The sequence below is a fragment of the Papaver somniferum genome, chromosome 11, assembly GCF_003573695.1.
Source record: "Papaver somniferum cultivar HN1 chromosome 11, ASM357369v1, whole genome shotgun sequence".
Taxonomy (NCBI): Eukaryota; Viridiplantae; Streptophyta; class Magnoliopsida; order Ranunculales; family Papaveraceae; genus Papaver; species Papaver somniferum.
Window position 1 is genome coordinate 114,038,619 of NC_039368.1, and position 23,753 is coordinate 114,062,371.

Here is a 23,753-nt window from a genome sequence, read left to right on the forward strand (position 1 = left end):
TCAATCTTGATGCCCTGGGTAGCATCACTTGGATTTATTGTCGTAGAAACCTTACCTAGATTAGGGATTGGCCTGTTGTAACCCTAATTAATGTGTGTGTCATGTGGCACGCAGCATGGCGACGCTTTTTGTGCAAATCGTGTCATAGCCACACCAAATGAATTATGGAAAGGACATAATGTGTGAACGGCCACATGAGAAAGAATTGCTATGAGTGGCCATAACATGGCTCCATTTTTAGGGTTTCATGGGTCCCGTACAGCTCGTGGCATGTTGTGGGGCCCGAAGTGGCTTAATTTGGACCACGACTGGAAATTAGGGTTTTGGATAATGTCACTAAGACAAAGTCGTGTTTCTGATCAGAATACCCTAATTGGAGTCTGTTACGGTGTTGGCCATGAACATAAGGTGGGTTAGCACGTAAACGCGTTATTTATGGCACGTTGACACGTTTAGCATGCTGCTGCGGCAAAGTGGCACATTTGGCATGTTTGGCTTGCCAATTAGTGCATTGGCGCGGCAAGGCATATTTGGCATGCCATTAGCATGCTGGAGCAGAATGGCATGTTTGGCATGCCATTAGCATGTTGGCGCGGTTTTTGGAAAGCCAATTTGGCATTGTGACCATCTGGCGCAATTTTTCCTCCATTAATACTATGGCAGGTTTAGAGCAACCTGATTGGTCAATAGAAATGGGGGCGACCAAACATGGGCGTGGCCACACTTCCATTGCGTGTATCGGATTTAAAGAAACCTGATTGGTCGATGGGAAATAGGTCAGGCATGTATGGGCCCAGCCACAACTCATGTGCGTGTGGAAGGTTTAAAGCGACCTGATTGGTCGATGGAAAATAGAGTCAGCATGTATGGTCCCAGCCACAACTCTTGCGCGTGTGGCATGTTTAAAGCGACCTGATTGATCGATGGGAAAAAGAGGGCCGATCAGGAAGCATGGGGTGTGGCCACTTGCAAGTGGTACTGACTGGCCTGTGGCATGGACACACCTCCCTTTGTCGTTGCTCATATTCCGCGGCTCCTTTTATTCCTTGTTTTCTGATTTTGAGTAGGATTTTGCACCTACTAATCCGTGGAGGATCAATTGTCTAGTTTGCCTAAGCTTAGTTTCGACCAGCAGGGTCTAATATATTGTGCAGGGAGCAGAACCCTCATTTTTACAAATTAATCGGGTTGATATTTGAATCTTGTGAATTATCACAAAATTGATTGAATTATGTGACACAGAGTTCTTTAAATTTATTTCCAGATAGCAGTATGCTTTTTGATTGAGTACTTTTATGCAAGGACCTTAACCTTGATACTTCGGGAAACTCATGTTACTCTGCTGCGAGTTAACACAAATTTTCATATCATATCAATATTAAGGGTTCAGCCGGGGAACATAGCACAAAAAAATATTCAATGAGTCTTATGTTAATGAGTAATATATGCAAGGTGCCGAAATTTACAGAATATCTGGGATTGTTGCTATATACACAATTCTGGACAAATTTCATGTGAATATATTGAGTTGCTCAATAAATGCGCCAGTGGAGAGGTTGAACACTCACCACTTTTACATGGATCGATTTCTTTGCAGAGTGACGGCATATCAAACGCCATGATTTTAAAATTTTATCCCTGACCTAAAAACAACCATCAACACCTTTATATAGATTTCAAATCAGGGTTTTATATAGATTCCAATCAGGGTTTGCAATCAATGTTAGTGAAAATACGAGGGTACCCAAATATACCTCAATATAAAACTTTTTCACTTATAATTTCTTTTAAGAAAGTGATTGTCTATGGACTGAGTCGAGAAAATACAACTAATCGGTTCACACTTCATCTGATCGTCTATGGATATGATATCAAGACAATACAAAAACGAAGTATGTTTACTTGATAATAACTTTAACCAAACTTTAGGCATTGTATATCAAGTAAAATAGGAATTAACGTTTGTGCGATTTACTTTCAATTATAATAAACATAATTATAATTGCGAAAAATAAAAGCAAATGACACAACAAGAATTTGTTAACGAGGAAATCGCAAATGCAGAAAAACCCCTGGACCTAGTCCAGAATTGAATACTCTCAGAATTAATCTGCTATACAAAATCAAACCAACTTCGTATAGTTGATACCAAGCAACTAAACTTATAGTTCATCTAGTTTCCTCAGTATCCATGCGACTCCAACTTGCAGTAAGTCACACACTTGGAACAATTCCTTTGGTTCGTATTCCAAACATTAAAGGAACAACAAATCTGTTCGGTAACAAATATTTTCAAACAACATAATATGAGTTTGACAAAGGCTCTTCCGTTTAACCAATAAACTCCTTTGTCGGGTCCTTAGATCAATCTCTCAACAATTACCGAAGTAATTGTTAGACTATGCAATCAATACTATTAATCACATAGAAGTGTATTGATGTCGATCTACTCAACTAATCAATCTAATCTTTCACAAGGATAAACCGATTATAGTTGGATCCCTTTCCATCTGAAACAAGTATTGTGCACACCAAAGATTATGAACCCAAAAATTCTTCTTGTCTTCAAATCTTCTTTGATCTTCAATCATCACCTGCACACAATCAACTTGAATCTCTTGTGATTACTCACACACAAAATGGAGTCTTTTAACGTTGGATTATCACTAGACTTCTTTAGATCTACAAACAGTCTAAAGATCCTCGTCGAAACTTCGACCTAGTTTGAGTGAATCTTATATGAGAAGAGAAGATTCTCAAGCATAAACAAACTAGGTGTAATCAAAGTTCAACAACCGCTAGCTAATCAAATCAATCGAAAAATAATAATAACTGTAATTATCTAGTTTCCCACCAACGGTACTCGTAGAGCTTCCCAATCCCAAAGAAGTCTTTAAAACGAGCGGTCGTAAGAGATTTCGCATAATTAGGTACTTTCCTCTCCGAATAGACGGCTCCACCAGTAACAACACAACTAGGTAGTTTTGCTGGCTTTTAGGATTATTTTGCTCGAAATGAAAACTTCAATATTTATAGACAAAGGAAGTTTGGACACCAAGGAATTTCCAAAACTGAATATTCTCAAAGATATGCAATAAATGCCAAAAATCGGTTTTCATAATTCTTGGAAATGCTCTGTCCAAATATTGACCGGAATCTCATTAGAAAATCTCAAATTAGTAAATGCACATTACTAATTTTTATTCTCCAGATATATGCATTTAATTGCTGAAAATTAAAAGCATATAAAACTAAAAACCTTAATTAAAAGATTCTCAATTTATTTTGATACGGGATTCTCCTTTAGTTATTAAGGAATATCTTTGAACAATAATAAATAATAATTACTGCACGTGTTTAAAGCATGTCGACATCTTTACTTTGTAAATCCTTTTTCATATTTACAATCTTGGAACCGATTTGCCACACTTCCGAACGAATCTAGAATTGGTTCATCTGATTTCCAAGAACTATATGTGATTGATCAATATCATTTAGACCTTTCACTTTTAAACAAGACAAATAGTAGGTTAGTTAAATAGGAATTCTTGTTAAGGCATTTGGTTGGACTTGGATAACCGAAACCTCCACATTTGATAAGTCTAACTAAGATCCGAAAAACTTAGTTTCTCTTATCCGGAAATCACTTGGAATAAACAAATGATCCTGAAACCTTTTATTAAGCCATAAATAATCCATAGAAGCCAAATAAATCAACTTGTATAATTATTTATCTTAATTGGAAGCAATTGAAACAAATATAGACATTATAGCACCGCAATTGCACCGAAATTTTATAAGCCTAAACAATTGATATCAAACAATAAAGAAAGATAACAATAGTTTTTCTTAACTAGAAACAATTGAATTACAATCAAACATCCATACGCAAATAATGGAATAAACATCAATTGTACCGAAATTTTGTTAAGCAAGATCAATAAAAATATGAAATAAAATCATGCTTTTCTTAAACAGGAAAACAATTAAATAACAAGATTGTTACCTCAAATTACGCTTCCTCTTCTCCCCTTAGGATATGTCATTAAGCGCATGTTCACTTAGAACTCCCCCCCCATTAAAGTTGTCATCCTCCTGCCAAAACTAAAAAACAACAACAAAGAGCAACCTTTACTAGAGAAAGGTTGAAAACCGGTTTTAACTATGCGATGCAAAAGTTAAAACCTCGAAACACATATGCTTTTATGCTAAACTAAAAGATTCAACATATTGTGACTTTTCACATATTGTTTATGTAGGAACCCCTCATGATCCTTTGATAAATCCAACCAACATGGGCTAGAACTTAATCCCGTTAAATCAAAAAGTCACCCAACCCATAAGGGTTCACACATTAGGAGATCGAATATCAAGGTATTAAAACCGAAACACAAACATACCATAAACATACATAGCAATAAAATAAAGCATTCAAGCATAGGCTATGTAACCGAAAACTATCACAAGAAAAATTGTAAAATAATAATTTTATTCATAATAAGATAGTTTTATTCAAAATAGACTTTACAATTATTGAAAAAAAATCAAAAACTGAAGTCTATTTTTCCTTGAAGATAAATATTAATCTTCATGATCATGGGATATCTTTCGCTTGATAGGAGTAATCCTTCAAATTCCCTGAAGACAGCCTTGATTGAAGTAAAGTTCTTCAACCTTGTGGAAATTGGGTTCCTCTTCGTTTACTCTTTTAGAGAGCAAACCTAGTTGATGGAGGAGAGCCTGTACAATTAATGATTTCTCAAGACTTTGTTTTATTAGTAAAACTTACAGCTTTGTTTCACCACAGGTTCGAGCCATCTTGTGAAACTCCTTTTTATAATCGATCATACATGGTGATTGAGTTGTACCATGTTTATGGATGAAAACTGCTTCTGCTTGTAACACCCCAAATTTTGGGCCTGGATTCTAACCCAAATCCAAACCCTAAATCCAATATGCTACATTTAATATCAGTCCCTGACTTCCACACATGGCCAAGGTCCAAACGACTAATTCTTTGTCTAATCTTTATTTATGTTCAATTCAGAAATTCTGTAGCAGCGGATACATAAAAAATATTTTAGGAAAATCTAACCGTTAGATTGACGTGATTTTTAATTTACATGAACTCTAAAGAACTATGCTTTATCAGAAAAAATAACTGCACCATTAAAATTTTCAGATTTAATCCAAAAGAGTTACATTTTTAAGAAAGAATCATAAAACAGAAACAGACACCATGTAACTCAAGGAAGTTTACTGAGTTCAATACGAATCCATAAATGATTATAATTATACATTCTGAATCATAACTTACTATTTTTCCAATTATAAAATTTATATAATTTTTAGTTTATCTTAAAAAGACGTTTTCACCACAGTCAAACGAGTAGTTGACCAGTACTGCAGAAACGTAAAATAGTGATGGTTCATTTTAAAAAAATCATATCAATTCACTCACAACTTCAAAGTAGCTTTTCTCTACTATGATGAAAATATAAAAGAACCATCTTCAAGTTTACAGAAGACACCAAAGACTAAAACGTGACAGAGAATATTTTAAAAATAGACAAACTTCAGTAAAGTTGAATCTGACAGAAAATTTCTGAGTTTTGTACAGTGAAAAATAATTGATTTAAGAATACTTCTGGAACTCAGAAAATTCTGAAATTTTTATATGTACATATTGAAAGATTTTTACATGTACCACAAAAATTTGAACGAAAAACGTATTATATAATAATTATGGTGGACAGTCAAACTAACATGATCCAGAAATTTCCATTATTCAATCAAATAGAGTAGTCTAAGCAAAGCATTGTTTTCATTGGTTATACTTTAACCCAATAATCTTTTAAGTTTTAATAGCCAATAAATAACTAATTAAATCATCTAAAAGAGTTGATGATATTTTATTACAATCCCCAATCATAAATCCTGTGCAAATTACTAATAATAACGCCAAAATCGATCTCTACGCTTTTCCGCCGTTAGCTCCTTGTGGTGCCATTAAAAGACGTGAGTTGTGACACCCAGTAGGAAAATAAACAACAAAACCATTTATCAAACATTTTCAATTCCTTTTAAAACAACTAACATGAATATTAACATCACAAATACATGGAAACGCCACATCCATAAGAACAATCAAATCAATCAAATCCGCTCGCCCCAGGGAGCCCCACGTGGGTTTAGGGAAACAAACCGTTACCAAGGATATCTCGTATCCCATAAAAAAAATATTTTAAGAATCACACCCTATGGACCGCAGCCCAACAATCATAATCATGCTCACATCATCATCAATAAAATCATTTATCATCCATACAATAATAAAAACTTGTAAATCTGAAATTAATTAAAGAAAACTTAAATATGAAAAGATTGTTGATTGTGTTGCGCCTACCTCAAATCGTGATCCACAAATATAATCCAAAAGTATTATAAAAGAAAGATATCACGAACAAAGAAATCTCTAGATAAGAAAACCAAGGATTTAAACTCCCGTAACTGATCGGATGTGTATCTCTTTTCTTTTCTTTTCTAATGGTGTGCGGCTAAGGAAAGAGACATCAAACGTTTTTGCTAAACCTAAAAGAAACACTAACCCTACCTAACTGTTTGGTCAATTATATAAGCACTACTACAAGGCCCATTAGTATCCAAGGCCCAAAGAGAATACATGAACCTTATAACTATGTAAGGCCCATTTCCACAATTAAATATTGACTAGATTAAGAAAGGGGACTACCAACATTTCCTTTCAATATAAAATAACTGATATACTCCTACTAGTTAAAATGACACAAATACCCTTGAAATTTGGGACAGAATTTACAAATCTATTCCCCTTAAATGAAATTTCGTCACGAAATTTAGAGGTTACCTTGGAAAAGCTCGGGATATTTGCTCCGCATTTCAGACTCTAACTCCCACGTCGCTTCCTCAACCTAGCGGCGTTACCACTGCACCTTAACCATAGGGATGGTCTTAGTGCTAAGCACATGCTCCTTAAAATCCAAAATTCGAACCGGTCTCTCCACGTACGTAGCATCCTTTTGGATCTCCAAACCTGATAGACGCATTTATGTGTCTATTTTGTTCTCAATATTCTGTATTGTTAGACTCGATTAAGTACTTATTGTGTTATTTTGTGTTTTTGTAGATGTTTTTAGAGAAATAAGCCTTTGCGGCGAAATGAGCTCAAAAAAGTGATGATTTACACCCCGGAGAAAAGTACTAAAGGCACCCCAGAAATGCATCGGAAGCGTCCCAGAAATGTACCGGAGGAACCCAGAAAAATTACTATTTCCACCCCAAAATTACTATTTCCACCCCAATTGCTAAAGGGACACCCGTACAGGATTAGGGGGAGGACACTTTTCTTCTCATAATTCAAATTTCATTTTTGGCGGGAAAATATATTCTCTCTCTGGCAGATTTTCAATCAACAAAATGAAGGTGTTGTGGTGCGATTCAATGGCTAAAAATTGGTAGGAAGATGTGATATAGCTTAAGGAATACAGTATGTGTGTCAGAATCGATCGAATTTGGCTAGAATCGGCTAAACAAGTCATCATCAGAGAACATGGCAGTCACGGGTTTGAGAGGATTTTTTGAGGGATTCGGACGTGTTATGATGATGCATGGAGGACTCTAGCACACTTTTGGACCGTGTAGAAGCTAAATAAGGGAGTATCAGAGGCTGTTTACGCGTGGAGAATCATTTCAGGGAAGAAAATATTCGGAAAATATTTTCTTTAAACACCGAGTAATGAAGATTATATGGAGTAATTGAGGGAGATTCAGCGAGCTGTAGGTGTATAAATATGTTCCCTGGGAGTACTAGAGAGGCGGTCGAGAGTTGGGAGTCGAAAGGAGGGCCAGAGGAGCAGAAATCAGAGTTTTCAGAACTCTGTTGCTGCTGCTGCTGCTGATGAAGAACACCAAGAACACGAAGAACGGACTCGCAGTAGCAGTCGTTTATCAACAGTGGAAATGACTCACGTCCGTGGGTCGTAGGTGTGGGTCGTAGCATTTCAGCGACAACAGCACCTCAGCTTTGTCGTTCATTTGGACGCCTTCTGTGGGTCGCAGAATCCTGTTTTAGAACATTTACTTATCTTTCTCTTTATTGTAAACATCAATTGAGCTTAATAAAATATTTTGAGAGGTTTTCCAACATGATGAGTTAATTCCCTCGTAACCAAGACAATGGAGGAAGCTATTCACGCAACATAAATGGGTAACTATTTCATTTAATTATATAATTCACCTAATCGCTGCTTTTGCAGAGTTTTAAATTGTTTGAATGATTGTCTTAATTATTTGTTATTCAGTTTGATAGGTTATGCTTGGTTTAATCTCTTGATAATCTATGCTTAAGGTTTACAAATAATGTTTGAGAATTTGTATGATTGATAGTGAATTAAAGATAAAAGAGGACTTAAGAATTGAATAGAGTTTTGAAATATTTATCATTCAATCTTGCGTAGTAGTGGAATCTAGTGTCTTGGTTACCTCTCGCCCAAAATTGTTAATATTTTGTATATATATTTTTATAAGTCTAAAAAAATCCTTTACCTTCACAAGTCTTAGAGTTCGAACCTTTATTACTACAACCCACGAAAAATCTTTAATCATTTTGGCGCCGCCGACGCGGATTTGTGCTTAGGTAGAATTTTTAGGTTTATTTTTTTTTTTTTTTATTTATTTGTTCCTTTTTACTTTGTCTTTTTTGTCTTTGATTTACAGGTTCGAAGTGGAGCACTAAGGACTTGGAGAGGAAAAAGCTTAAAGCGAAAAGCGAAAAGAGAAGAAAAAAGGACAATTTTAGGATTTAATTTTTAATTTTTAATTTTTTTAGAGTGTGTGAGGAAAACTGTAATTTTTTTTTTTTTAATTTGGATTTTTTTGGACTTTATTCTGGACTTTGGACATTTTTTAAAACCCTACGGAAGGGTTATATAATTAAAAAAAAAAAAAAAAATTAAATACAAACTGTTTGCAGAGAAGGACGACGATTACTATATCGTCTCGGCCCCTCGGGTTCGCACACGGCATAGGAGTCGTGGCCCGAGTCGACGACAACGGTTCATCGCCCGTCTGGTACGGGAGGTAAGTCCAATCGAAACACCCGCGAATCTCCTGCAAGCGGGTTACTGTCTGCCTTAAGGTGATAATTGTTTGAGGACGAACCGGACTGTCTTTATTTTCCTAGTAAAGGGCAAGGCCTGGCCTAAACAAGATAAGGGTTCGGATTTCATCACCGTTCTCTTCTTGCCCGCCTTAGGAAAACGAAACCGAACGCGAACCTAAGCTTTAAAATTTGGAATAGAACGAGACCGATAGGGTAACGAGCTTAATAGGAAACTCGTTCGAAAAATATTGGTTGCTCTTTAAGCACACTCCAAAGTTCATGACGGTTTCTGTGAGTTGAATGCGTGACTGCGCCGCCTTGTGATAGCGGTGAGGCCTTGGGTATCAAAGCTCCACTGAGCTTCCCTCGCCTCAATTCAACTTACTTTGACTCGGATTGATTCCAGAGGGGTTTGCTCAAATTGCAACGAATTCCCTTTCGAAAGATAGAAGCTGGTCTAGAAACAATCTAAGTGGAGCCATCATGCTTTTTGTTTGCTAGAAATCTTTAGGTTTGTTTTGGTGGAGTCGAGTCGGCCTTGTTTGTGATTGTGTAGAATTCCCCTGCAATTAAGAATGTCGAGCTGGTATGATAGAAGCCAATACAATGAATATCGACCCGAATTTGAATATGGACATCATCAGTTTTATTACCATGGTGGGAATAGTGGTTGGGAACGCCAAACTCTTCAAGGTTATGGTTCATACCATGGTGAGCCCAATCACTATCCTCACAACCATCAGTCATACGAGAAAAATTCTGATAATTCCTCTTTACTTGAGTCGACACGTAAGTTAGCTGAGACAACACGTAAGTTCGCTGAAATGAATAACTTAGTTATGGACGAAAATAATGCAATGAGTGAACTTTCTTTACCTGGTTTCCTAGATTACGTCAGGAATTCATGTGAGTCGGCCCAAAAGCTTTTGTTAGAGACCCAGAATAGAACTTCTCTAAAAGATCTAAATTTCCAAAATAGTGTTTCCAATTTTACCCTTGATGTCAATAGTGAATATCTGCCTAATTTAGAGGACGAGGTTAGAATAAAAGACACTACTTATTTAGATAAGGTTCAATCATTTTCGTACTATGATGATGAGGATAGCAGTGATGAAGAATCTGAAATTTGTAGGCATAGTGATCAGGAGTCTAGTAATCCAATTGAGTTGTATAGTGATTATATTATTTCTAGTTCAAATCCAAATAATTTTTATGATTATTCACCTATTCAAAAGGACGAGGATTTGATTAGGGATACCACCGTTTTAGACGACGTAGTATTTCCTGTTTACGAAGCCGATAGTGGTTTAGAGGAACGGGTTCATTTCGAAAATACTGTTTTAGGGTCTAGCGACTTAGAAACAATAATCTTAGAAGAAAAAGATAGACCCGTAGAGATGAGTAAAGATGCACTACCTGATAATAACTTAGAAGAATCTCTTGAATATTTTAAGGACTCTGAAGATACGGAAATTCAAGAAATAATTAGAGGTCTATCTAGAGACACTGAAAACTCTAAGTTTGGGGGTGATTATCACTTCCCTAGTGCCTTACCTTTAACTCTCAGAAAGTTCCTACACTTAGGACTTGATATCTGTGCCTCGACCATTTTACAAGATTACCTTCATACTCGTTTTCCCGAGCCTAATGATGTCCATGAAGGAGTTCAGTCATTAGAAACCCATCCTCTGGTTGATGTGGTTTGCCCAGGCTATGATCCCCAGATTGACTTTGTTTTCCCACCAAATAGTTTTCTTCCAACTGTGGGAACGTTTATATTCCAAATGTGTCGAATATTAAGTTGTGAGACTAGACCTAAATGCTTTAGGAAATTAGAATCGACACATTTGATTAAGAATGACCACTACTCTCATTGTGGTCAAATTTGTAAGTCAAATCTTATTGTCTTAGAGGATCCTCAGTTATTTAGGTTATTATCGTGCACTTCTAAGATCATATTTGAGTTTTTCCAGACTCTAGGACCTAATAATTTGGATCCAACCTATGAGGAAATGCATCCGAGGAAAATATTTTATTTTGACCCTTTCATAGAACCTGAACCTGAACCACAATTAGATATAAATATCTTAATCAGGAAACTAGATAAGGGCATGTTATTCTTGTTCACTTTCTTGGGTTATTGTAGTTTCCTTTGGTCAGCTCTTTTTTTTTTTAAAGACCCACAGTTATTTCGACTGTTACTTTATGGTTCGAGTTGACTAATCCTTTCCTAAGTCTGGCTGAAGACTTTAAACTTAGCACTTCTTGGGAGGTAACCCAATATTCTTGCGACACGGTAATATCCTTCCTTATCTCTTTTGCTTCAAGTGGTAACACAGTTTCTCCTGTTCATGCTTTAGTTTCATCTTTAGAACATTGAGGACAATGTTAGATTTAAGTTTGGGGGTATGGGAGAAACTTTTTAGTTGCATAATAAATAAACTCCAGAGCCTAGAAATTTACGCCTATTAAGGATAGCACTAACCAATCTAAGTGGATGGAAACATTTTTGTTTTAGGAGTTGAGGAACCAATCTGACTAGATGGAAACATCTATAGAGTCTATTCATAAAAGCACAGAGCTCAGGTGTTAGAAATAACATGATAGTTTCGCCATATCTTGTCGAGTCCTTTTCACTTTCTATTTTTAGTTTTCTTTTGTTTCAAGTGATTTGGTGGGGCACACGATTCAAGTTGTTACCTTTGCTAGGGTGAAATAGAGTTACTGAGTTACCTTTTCAAAAAAAAAAAAAAAAAAAAAAAAAAAAAAAAAAAAAATTATTAGACCGGACCAGTTAGACCAATCGGAATAAGTATTAACACTTGGATAGCAATATGCGTGTGTTCTCCCTGTTTCCGTCGCCTAAGCAAGCGTGGAATGCAGGACCCGTGGGAACTATCGTGTAATCTGCTGACAAGAAGCATGCGCTTGGATCCAAAAGATCTATTCATGCCGTTAAGTTAAAAAAAAAATGGTTATTGTTATGTGTAGTCAACTGCTGGTTCCCTTGTATTTGCCAGTTTGTTGATATAAATTTAAGTTATTGACCACTGGTTCCCTTGTATATGCCAGTGTGTTAATATTAGTCAGACCGGTATCTCAGTCATTTAGGTTAGGTTCATCTTGGCAGAGGCCTTCAGACAGATATGGGAAACACCGTTCACTTTTCAACCATCTACATTTTTCTTTTTCCATCTTCTTAATCTTTTCATGTGATTAGTCTGACTCCGAGTATGATGTCCATCGTGAAACTATCTTAGTAGAGCTCTGTCACTTATATGAATTTTAGTATGCTTGAGTGCAAACTCGTGTACACCAATTGGAATTTCGCATCAGGGTTCTTCCTCTTAGAGTCAATAATTGTATGCCAACCAAGGAGGTTCTTTAGTGCTTTCCAAGGTTCTGCGTAGATAGTTAGGGTCTGGAGTATTGGTTTTTGTGGGTACACCTCTGATAAACCCACCCGAGATTAACTCGGTCACTTTTCAAGAATAAATTTTGCTCGAGGACTAGCAAATAATAAGTTTGGGGGTATTTGATAGACGCATTTATGTGTCTATTTTGTTCTCAATATTCTGTATTGTTAGACTCGATTAAGTACTTATTGTGTTATTTTGTGTTTTTGTAGATGTTTTTAGAGAAATAAGCCTTTGCGGCGAAATGAGCTCAAAAAAGTGATGATTTACACCCCGGAGAAAAGTACTAAAGGCACCCCAGAAATGCACCGGAAGCGTCCCAGAAATGTACCGGAGGAACCCTGAAAAATTACTATTTCCACCCCAAAATTACTATTTCCACCCCAATTGCTAAAGGGACACCCGTACAGGATTAGGGGGAGGACACTTTTCTTCTCATAATTCAAATTTCATTTTTGGCGGGAAAATATATTCTCTCTCTGGCAGATTTTCAATCAACAAAATGAAGGTGTTGTGGTGCGATTCAATGGCTAAAAATTGGTAGGAAGATGTGATATAGCTTAAGGAATACAGTATGTGTGTCAGAATCGATCGAATTTGGCTAGAATCGGCTAAACAAGTCATCATCAGAGAACATGGCAGTCACGGGTTTGAGAGGATTTTTTGAGGGATTCGGACGTGTTATGATGATGCATGGAGGACTCTAGCACACTTTTGGACCGTGTAGAAGCTAAATAAGGGAGTATCAGAGGCTGTTTACGCGTGGAGAATCATTTCAGGGAAGAAAATATTCGGAAAATATTTTCTTTAAACACCGAGTAATGAAGATTATATGGAGTAATTGAGGAAGATTCAACGAGCTGTAGGTGTATAAATATGTTCCCTGGGAGTACTAGAGAGGCTGTCGAGAGTTGGGAGAATAGAGGAGAGCCACAGACGCAGAAATCAAGAGTTGATCAAACTCTGCTGCTGCTGCTGCTGCTGCTGATGAAGAACACCAAGAACACGAAGAACGGACTCGCAGTAGCAGTCGTTTATCAACAGTGGAAATGACTCACGTCCGTGGGTCGTAGGTGTGGGTCGTAGCATTTCAGCGACAACAGCACCTCAGCTTTGTCGTTCATATTGGACGCCTTCTGTGGGTCGCAGAATCCTGTTTTAGAACATTTACTTATCTTTCTCTTTATTGTAAACATCAATTGAGCTTAATAAAATATTTTGAGAGGTTTTCCAACATGATGAGTTAATTCCCTCGTAACCAAGACAATGGAGGAAGCTATTCACGCAACATAAATGGGTAACTATTTCATTTAATTATATAATTCACCTAATCGCTGCTTTTGCAGAGTTTTAAATTGTTTGAATGATTGTCTTAATTATTTGTTATTCAGTTTGATAGGTTATGCTTGGTTTAATCTCTTGATAATCTATGCTTAAGGTTTACAAATAATGTTTGAGAATTTGTATGATTGATAGTGAATTAAAGATAAAAGAGGACTTAAGAATTGAATAGAGTTTTGAAATATTTATCATTCAATCTTGCGTAGTAGTGGAATCTAGTGTCTTGGTTACCTCTCGCCCAAAATTGTTAATATTTTGTATATATATTTTTATAAGTCTAAAAAAATCCTTTACCTTCACAAGTCTTAGAGTTCGAACCTTTATTACTACAACCCACGAAAAATCTTTAATCAAAACCTTCCCAGGAAATAATATGTGAAGGGTCAATAACATAAGACGGATCTCTCTCGTACTTACACAACATTGACACGTGGAAAGTATCATGAACGTGCCTAATTCGCTGAGGTAACTCCAACTGATAAGCAGCTGCATCAACACGTCGAATAATTTGAAAAGGCTCAATGTAACGTGGTGATAACTTTCCTTTGCCAAAACGCTTAATACCTCTCTTCGGGCTCACTTGGAGCAGCACCAAGTCACCCTCAGTAAACTCTAAAGGTCGACGTCTCTTGTCTGCATAACTCTTCTGACGACTCTGAGCTGTCATTAACCTTTGTTGGATTAACTGAACCTTCTCAGTCGTCTCTCATACCAAATCAGGGCCAAAAATGCTACGTTCACAGATCTCGGTCCAACACACTGGTGATCTACAAGGTCGTCCATACAATGCTTCAAAAGGTGCCATACCGATGCTAGCCTGATGGATATTGTTATAAGCGAACTCTACTAATGACAAGCGCTCACTCCAACTTCCCTTGAAATCCAAGGCACAAGCTCATAACATATCCTCTATAATCTGAATTACTCGTTCAGACTGCTCGTCTGTCTAGGGATGAAAGGAAGTACTAAGTGAAACACGTGTACCTAACATCTTCTGTAAACTCTACCAGAACTGAGAAGTAAAACGAGTATCTATGTCAGATACAATTGACACCGGTGTACCGTGCAACCTTATTATCTCGTGGATATACATATGACTTAACGTGGCTAACGTATCAGTCTTCTTGATTGCTAAGAAGTGCGCCGACTTGGTAAGTCTATCAACAATAACCCATATAGTATCCTTACCATGTGCAGTTCTAGGTAATCCCATGATAAAATCCATAGTGATGTGTTCCCATTTCCATTCTGAGATGGGCAATGGTTGAAGTAACCCTCCTAGTTTCCGATGACCAATCTTCACTTGTTGGCAAGTGAGACATCTCAACACATACAAGGCAACATCTTTCTTCATCCCTTTCCACCAATATTGCATTTTCATGTCACGGTACATCTTTGATCCTCCCGGATGAACGCTAAATCTAGAATTGTGAGCCTGTTCTAGTACCTCGATCCTCAATTTCACTGGCATAATAAGTTTCCCCATAAAACGAAGTACACCATCAGTTTGAGTCCAACCTTCTGGTGTTTGTCCTTTCTCTATTTGAGCACGAATCGAAATCATCTCTCTATCATCTGTTGAGCTTCTACAATCCGTTGTTGTAACTCTGGAACAACTATAGTATGTAAATCATCTCGTCAGGGCCCAAGTCACATTCCACCATAAGTCTGCACAAAACCCAAGTATGAAGAGTCATACTTGCTACACTGGCCCTCGATTCTCAGCTAAGAGCATATGCTACCAAATTTGCCTTTCTTGGGTGGTAATGTAAAGTATACGTGTAATCCTTAAGAAATTCCACCCAACGCCTCTGTCTCAGGTTCAAATCTCGTTGGTAAAAATATTCTGCAAGCTCTTATGGTCACAAAATATGTCTATCTTCTCACGAAACAGATAATGTCTCCACAACTTCAGAGCAAACACAATAGCTGCTAACTCGAGGTCATGAGTTTTGTAATTCAACTCATGTGTCTTTAAATGTTTTGAGGCATAAGATACCACTTTTCTTTCTTGCATAAGAACACATCCTAAACCCTTCAACGATGCATTAGAAATTATCACATAACCAATTACGCTTACTGGTGTTGTCAAAACTGGTGCAGTAGTTAATTTCTCCTTGAGCATGGAGAAAGCCTTCTCACAATCATTACTCCACTCGAATTTGGAATCTTTTCGAGTCAACTTTATCAGTGGCGAAGCAAGACTTGAGAAGTCTTGAATGAATCGTCTATAGTAACCCGCTAAGCCTAGAAAGCTACGAATCTCAAACACGTTCTTTGGTCTTTCCCATTTGGTAACCACTTCAACCTTAGCTGGGTCCACTTTGATTCCTTCTCTACATACTACGTGTCCCAAAAACTGAACTTCAGAAAGCCAGAAGTCGCATTTACTCAACTTAGCGTACAACTGATGAGATCTCAACAACTGCAATGTTAATCTCAAGTGTTCCTCGTGCTCTTCTCGTGACTGTGAATAGATAAGAATGTCATCTACAAATACCACTACAAATTTATCTAAGTACGGCCGAAAATTCGATGCATAAGATCTATGAATGCCGCTGGAGCATTTGTAAGTCCAAATGGCATCACCACAAACTCGAAATGTCCAAATCGAGTTCGTAAAGCGGTTTTTGGAATATCTTATTCCTTGATTCGGAGTTGATGATAAGTTGATCGCATATCAATTTTTGAGAAAACTGAGAATCCTTCAACTGATAAAACAAATCATCGATCCTAGGTAAGGGATACTTATTTTTCGCTGTAACTTCGTTGAGTTTTCTATAATCGATGCACAATATTAGTGAGTTATCCTTCTTTTTCACAAAAAGGATTGATGTACTACCTCGAATAAAACCCTTAGAATCCAACTCGAGTAGTTGCTTATCTAGTTCTTTCAACTCCATAGGTGTCATTCGATAAGGAGCCATCGAAATTGGCGAAGTACCAAGTTGAACTTCAATGGTGAAGTTCATTTCTCTTCTTGGGGTTAAACCTGGTAATTCCTCGGGGAAAACATCTTCAAACTCCTCTACCATTGGAATGCCCATCGTAGAGACAGAATCTTGTTTCTCGTTTCCTATCATCTCTAAGTGATAAAGAAAACCTCTAAAATGAGTCTGTCGGAAATGTCTTTCCGATAAGATAAGGGGAAACGCAAAACTACGAATTCCGGTAAAGTGAACAACTGACCCTTCACCCGAGTGAAGAGTCACACGTTTTTGAAAATAATCAAAAATAACATGATGAGCAGATAACCAATCCATACCCAGGATTACATCATAACCAGACATATTCATCACAAAAAGGTCAATCAAAAACTCATGCTTAGCTATACGTACTACACACATTCGTGACACGCGGTCAACACGTGCGCTACCCCCTACCACACTAGCTACGCCTAGGTACCATCAAGTAATTCAGTTTTCAAACCCAATGACAAAGCAAATGAAGAAGCAATAAACGAATGAGTAGCACCAGTATCAAACAATATCTTAGCCCAATAATTGTAAACTAAGAATGTACCTTCAACAACTGAGTTATCCGGATCCTGACCAACATGAGAAATATTGAAAGCCTTAGGTTGCTGAGGGGGCTGTCGAGCTTGGTATTGTGGTGGGTTGTTCTGAGGACGGTTCTGCTGACAACCTTGTTGTTGGTTCTGAGGTACAAAGGGTTGTTGGTTCCTCTGAGAAATAAGTGTAGGACAGTTCCTCTTAAAATGTCCAGGTTGCTTGCAATGATAACACGTAAGTGCAGGAAGATCCATATTCGGTCCATTTTCTTTCTTCTGGTATGGATGGTTGTTATTTTTATTCTTGTTCTTATCCCCAGTATGACGTTCTCTAATTCGATTTTCCTCCTCAATGTCTCGCTCAGCAATCATCGCTCTTTCCACTATCTCATTATAAGAGGCAATCTTCAAAATAGACAACCTACCCTTAATTGAAGGCCTAAGTCCCTCCTGAAACTTAAAAACCTTCAGCTCTTCATTCTCCACCAGATGAGTAGCAAAATGAGAAAGTTCTTCAAACTTAGCTTGGTACTGTGCTACAGTCATATTTCTCTGAGTCAACTTCATAAACTCGATCATGCGTTGGTTTCGTGCAGTTTGTGGAAAGTACTTGTTTCGGAAAGCGAGTTGAAATTCCACCCAGGTAAACAGACCGTCATTCCTAGAATAATGATTCAAGTCCCACCAGCGAGTGACCTCACCCTCAAGCTTAAAAATAGCAAGATCGAGCTTCCTCGTCATTCACGCCTAATAGGGTGAATATTTTCTCAATCTTATCTATCCAATCTTCAGCGACCAGTGGATCAGGACTACCCTTGAAGGAATCAGGCTTTTGTTCACTAAACCTTCTAACTAACAAAGCTCGTTGATTAGGTGGTGGAGGAGGAGGAGGTGCATTATGATTGAGATTCAGTTGTGGTTGCATCGCATGAGCAACAACATTCAAAGCACGAACAACCTCACCGAAACCCTCATCATGTGGGCCGGTTGAACCATTCATATGACGAGACATGTCCTGATTGAAGGACATTCAATTATAAGTAATACCGAGAGAATTATCTATGTAAAGAATTTCAACCTATTACGTATTCAAACAACAACAATCAACATATACACAAATAGTTTTACATTCAAGCATATAGACACACCTATTTATTCAAAAACTAGCCTGCCCAAAGGATCAGGCTAGCTCTGATACCAAACTGTAACACCTCAGATTTTGGGCCTGGATTCCAACCCAAATCCAAACCCAAAATCCAAAATTCTATATTTAATATCAGTCCCTGACTTCCACACTTGGCCTAAGTCCAAACGACTAATTCTTTGTCTAATCTTTATCTATGTTCAATTCAGAAATTCTGTTGCAGCGGATACATAAAAATTCTTTTAGGAAAATCTAACCGTTAACTTGACGTGATTTTAATTTAAATGAACCCTAAAGAACTATTTTGTATCAGAAAAATTAATTTCACCGTTAAAAGTTCCAGATTTAATCCAAAAGAGTTACATTTTAAAGAAAGAATCATAAAACAGAAACGAACACCAGGTAACTCAAGGAATTTTACTGAGTTCAATACGAATCCATAAATTATTATAATTATACATTCTGAATCCTAACTTAGCATTTTTCCAATCATAAAATTTCTATAATTTTTAGTTTATCTTAAAGACCTTTTGACCACAGTCAAACAAGTAGTTGAGCAGTACTGCAGAAACGTAAAACAGTGATGGTTCATTTTACACAAATCATATCAATTCACTCACAACTTCAAATTATCTTTGGCCTACCATGATGAAAAGATAAAATAACCATATGTAAGTTTATAGAAGACACCAAAGACTAAAACGTGACATAGAATATTTTTAAAATAGGCAAATTTCAGTAAAGTTGAATCTGACAGAAAACGTCTGAGTTTTGTACAGTGAAAACAAATTGATCTAAAAATACTTCTGGAACTCAGAAAATTCTAAAATTTTTATACGTACATATTGAAAGATTTTTACATGCACCACAAAAAAATGAACAAAACACGTATTATATACTAATGATGGTGGACATTCAAACTAACATGATCCAGAAATTTCCATTATTCAATCAAATAGAGTAGTCTAAACAAAGCATTGTTTTCATTGGTTATACTTTAACCCAATAATCTCTAAAGTATTAATAACCAATAAATAACTAATTAAATCATCTAAAATAGTTGATGATATTTTATTACAATCCCCAATCATAAATCCTATGCAAATTACTAATAATAACGCCAAAATCGATCTCTACGCTTTTCCGCCATTAGCTCCTTGTGGTGCCATAAAATCTGTAATTTTTTGTCATTAAAAGACGTGAGTTATGACACCCAGTAGGAAAATAAGCAAAAAAACATTTTATCAAATATTTTCAATTCCTTTTAAAACAACTAACATGATTATTAGCATCACAAATACATGGAAACACCACATCCATAAGAACAATCAAATCAATCAAATCCGCTCGCCCCAGGGAGCCCCACGCGGGTTTAGGGAAACAAAACCATTCCCAAGGATATCTCGTATCCCATCAAAATTTTTTTTTTAAGAATCACATCCTATGGACCGCAGCCCGACAATCATAATCATGCTCACATCATCATCAATAAAATCATTTATCATCCATACAATAATAAAAACTTGTAAATCTGAAATTAATTAAAGAAAACTTAAATATGAAAAGATTTTTGATTGTGTTGCGCCTACCTCAAATCGTGATCCACAAATATAATCCAAAAGTATTATAAAAGAAAGATATCACGAACAAAGAAATCTCTAGATAAGAAAACCAAGGGTTTAAACTCCCGTAACTGACCGACTGTGTATCTCTTTCTTTATTTTATTTTTTTTCTAATGGTGTGTGGATAAGGAACGAGACATCAAACGTTTTTCCTAAACCTAAAAGAAACACTAACCCTACCTAACTGCTTGGTCGATTATATAAGCACTACTACAAGGCCCACTAGTATCCAAGGCCCAAAGAGAATACATGAACCTTATAACTATTGTAAGGCCCATTTCCACAATTAAATATAGACTAAACTAAGCAAATGGACTACCAACATTTCCTTTCAATATAAAATAACTGATATACTCCTATTAGTTAAAATGACACAAATACCCTTGACATTTGGGACGGGCTTTACACTGTTGGTTTTGGTAAATTTGAGTGTGTGGATGAGAAACGAAACTAAACCTAAACAAATGCACTGCACGGGAGTACTTTAGATTCGAGATATCAATCTGTACAATCATATCCTAAACTAAGAAATGGTCGTTCCAGGCTTGTTTCGGTCACAAAGTGAAGGAGAAAGGTTGGTCTTATGGAGGGAAGCGAAGAAGGTGTTGAGACCAGAATAATTAATTCTGAAGGTGTGGCTATATTATGACTTGTAACAGATATGAAACTGGCTTGCGGAACGTAAGCTATCAGTTCTTTGGTGTTTTCTGGATACTGTGTTGTTGTTCTAACCCCAAACTTGTGGTCTGGTAGAAATAGGTGAAACCTATTTATACAAGTCATATTGAATGTACCCTAATCTCGTAGAATGTGGGAATGATTGGGTGATGGGGAAGTGGGGTCATGTGTAAATTCCATAGACCACGTTCCCACTGTGAAGAAGACGGATTAGTTTACACCCACTACTTCCTGCCGCCACTAATTGTCCTGCTTTCTGACACTTTCTTATAATGAGCATGTTGCACACCGCACGTCGTAAAACTCCATACCAATACCCTGATCAGCATTCCCCAGTTTGTGACATGTTTGATGTCTCGAGTGTTTCGTGGAAAACGTGTAACAGATTGTTACGTGTGGCAAGTGAAGGTCAAGAGACTAGGCACAGAAAAATAACATGTGATGCTATTAGGCCTGTCTTGGATGGTCGCCTAAGACTTGCCACAGGCCTGTCAATTCCATAGAGAATTTGGACGATTGAGATTGTAACTAAGGAGAAAGAGTGGCCACTGATTATGGCCACATTCTGTTGGCGCCTAGTAAAAGCACAGTGGCGCCATCGGCACATGCCAGTGACATAGTGGCATGGCCAAACTTAGGTTTTGGCGCTGTGACCAAAGTTAGGGCCGAATATGGCTTTGGCAACATTAGCTAAATTAGGGTTTGGCATGCTAAAACCTTAATTTGCGTGCATGGAATGTGACCGCGGCACGGTGACGTTTTTTGTGCAAACGAAGCCATGACCACGCCAAAGGAACTATAGCAAGGCCATCATAAGAAAACGGACACATGAGCAAGGGTTTCTATGAGTGTCTATGGTATGGCGCCATTCTTAGGGTTTCCTGGGTCCCGCATGGCTCGTGGAATGTTGTGGGGGCCGAAATGGCATAATTTGTGCCTCGACTGGCAATTAGGGTTTGACCATCACCACTAAAGCAACATCATGTTTTTTTATTATGATAACCTAATTGAAGTCTGTTATGGCGTTGGCAATGAACAGAAGGTATGTTGGCATATAAGTGCGCTATCTATGGTGTGTTGGCACGTTTGGCTGTTGTTGCGGCAAAGTGGCACGTTTGGCATGTTTGACATGCACGTTCAGTGCATTGGCGCGGCAGGGCATGTTTGGCATGCACGTTTAGTGCATTGGCGCGACATGGCATGTTTGGCATGCCATTGGCATGTTAGCGCGGTCTTTGGAAAGCCAATTAGTCCTTGGGACCACTGGATGTGATTTTGAAGTTGTTTGTAAAGTGGTAAATAAGATGACGTTCTCTCGAACTTGTGAAGGATGTTTTTAGACTTAAATTAAAAACTAAATAGAAAACTCAAACAAATATGATGACAATAATAAAAGAACATTGAGGCTAAGATTTCACTATTTTCCAAGTTCAAAGCAATTAAATCCAATACTTATACTATGCAATTTTTCTGTTTAATTCGATTTTAAACTATTGCAACAAGTAGATTTACAAAATAACAAGTGTAAATCCAGAGCATAAATCATCAAAACCTAAGCTAAGCATGTTGTATCAGAAGAAATCACAATCGCTCAACGAAAATCATTCAAACAATTATCAATCAAGGCAAAATAATCATAAAAATAATTGCAATAAATAAGATAAATAGAAAATACCACTCTTTGTTGGAAAAATAGATTCCTCTATCGCCTCATCAATGGGGTTTAGCTCCTCATATTAATTTTGATCTCAAAAGATGTTTATGAAGCTCAAAAGTTGATTAAAAGATGAAAAGGTGTTAAAGCAGTGCTAAAGCAGTGAGTTTAAGACCCACATAAACTGTCACAGATAAACGATAGAACTGAAGTGCTTCTGTTACTGTTGTTTTAAGACTCACAAGCGCTTGTCGTTCTCACTGTTCGAAGAACGACTGTCTCTACAAGTCGGTTCCTTGTCTTCTTCTTCCTCCGCGAGCAGCAGCAGAACCCGATTCTCTGCAACTCCTCCTGAAGATCTGTTCTACCCCCTATTAACTGCCCAAACTTTTGACACCTCTTCTACATGACCCATACAATCTATTTATATCAAAAAGACCGATTAAATATCTCCAGAATCTTCCAAAATCCCTTCGTTTCTCTTCACGGTAAAGTTGCGTCAATTTCTTGTTTTAGAATTTCTACGCGTTTCTGAGCTTTCCTTTTGATTCTAAACTCTTCCTTAGATAGATACAAATCTTTGGGAAGGTTTATAGCTCTTTAATCTCTCTAAAATTTCCTAAAAACAGGTCACACACGTGACTTTCCATATTTTGTTATTGAGATAAAAATCCGTCGATTGAGCCCAGTTTAATCGAGTTCAACACCCATATTAGATTCCTAGACCCATAAGGAGTCTATACAATGAAAATCATAGGTTTAGTCGACCTCAAACTCCTCCAAATCACGATCACCAAAACTGCCAGTAAAATGAATATTTTTCCCGCCAATTTCTATTTCAGATTGTGAAGAAAGTGACCTCCCCCTATCCAATGTCGGTGTACCTTTAGAACTTTCCTAGAAATGGGTTACCCCTTATACAAAGCGAGAGGCCGAATAGCAAATGTCCTCCCAGGTGACTTTAACAACTTTTCGAGCCAATTTCGCCGCAAAAGCCTATTTCTCCATAAACACCTACAAAGAGATAAAATACCGAAATAAGTACAAAATGGGTACTAACAATATACACAATAGAGATGAAAATAGACACATAAATGCGTCTATCAAATACCCTCAAACTTATTATTTTCTAGTACCGAGCAAATCAAAACTACAAAATAAAAACCTAACTCATTGTCGCATGCATCGTCGGTTGCATTTAGTGTATGCAATAAGCCTTTAAACCCCTAGGTGGCCCTAGTGGACGA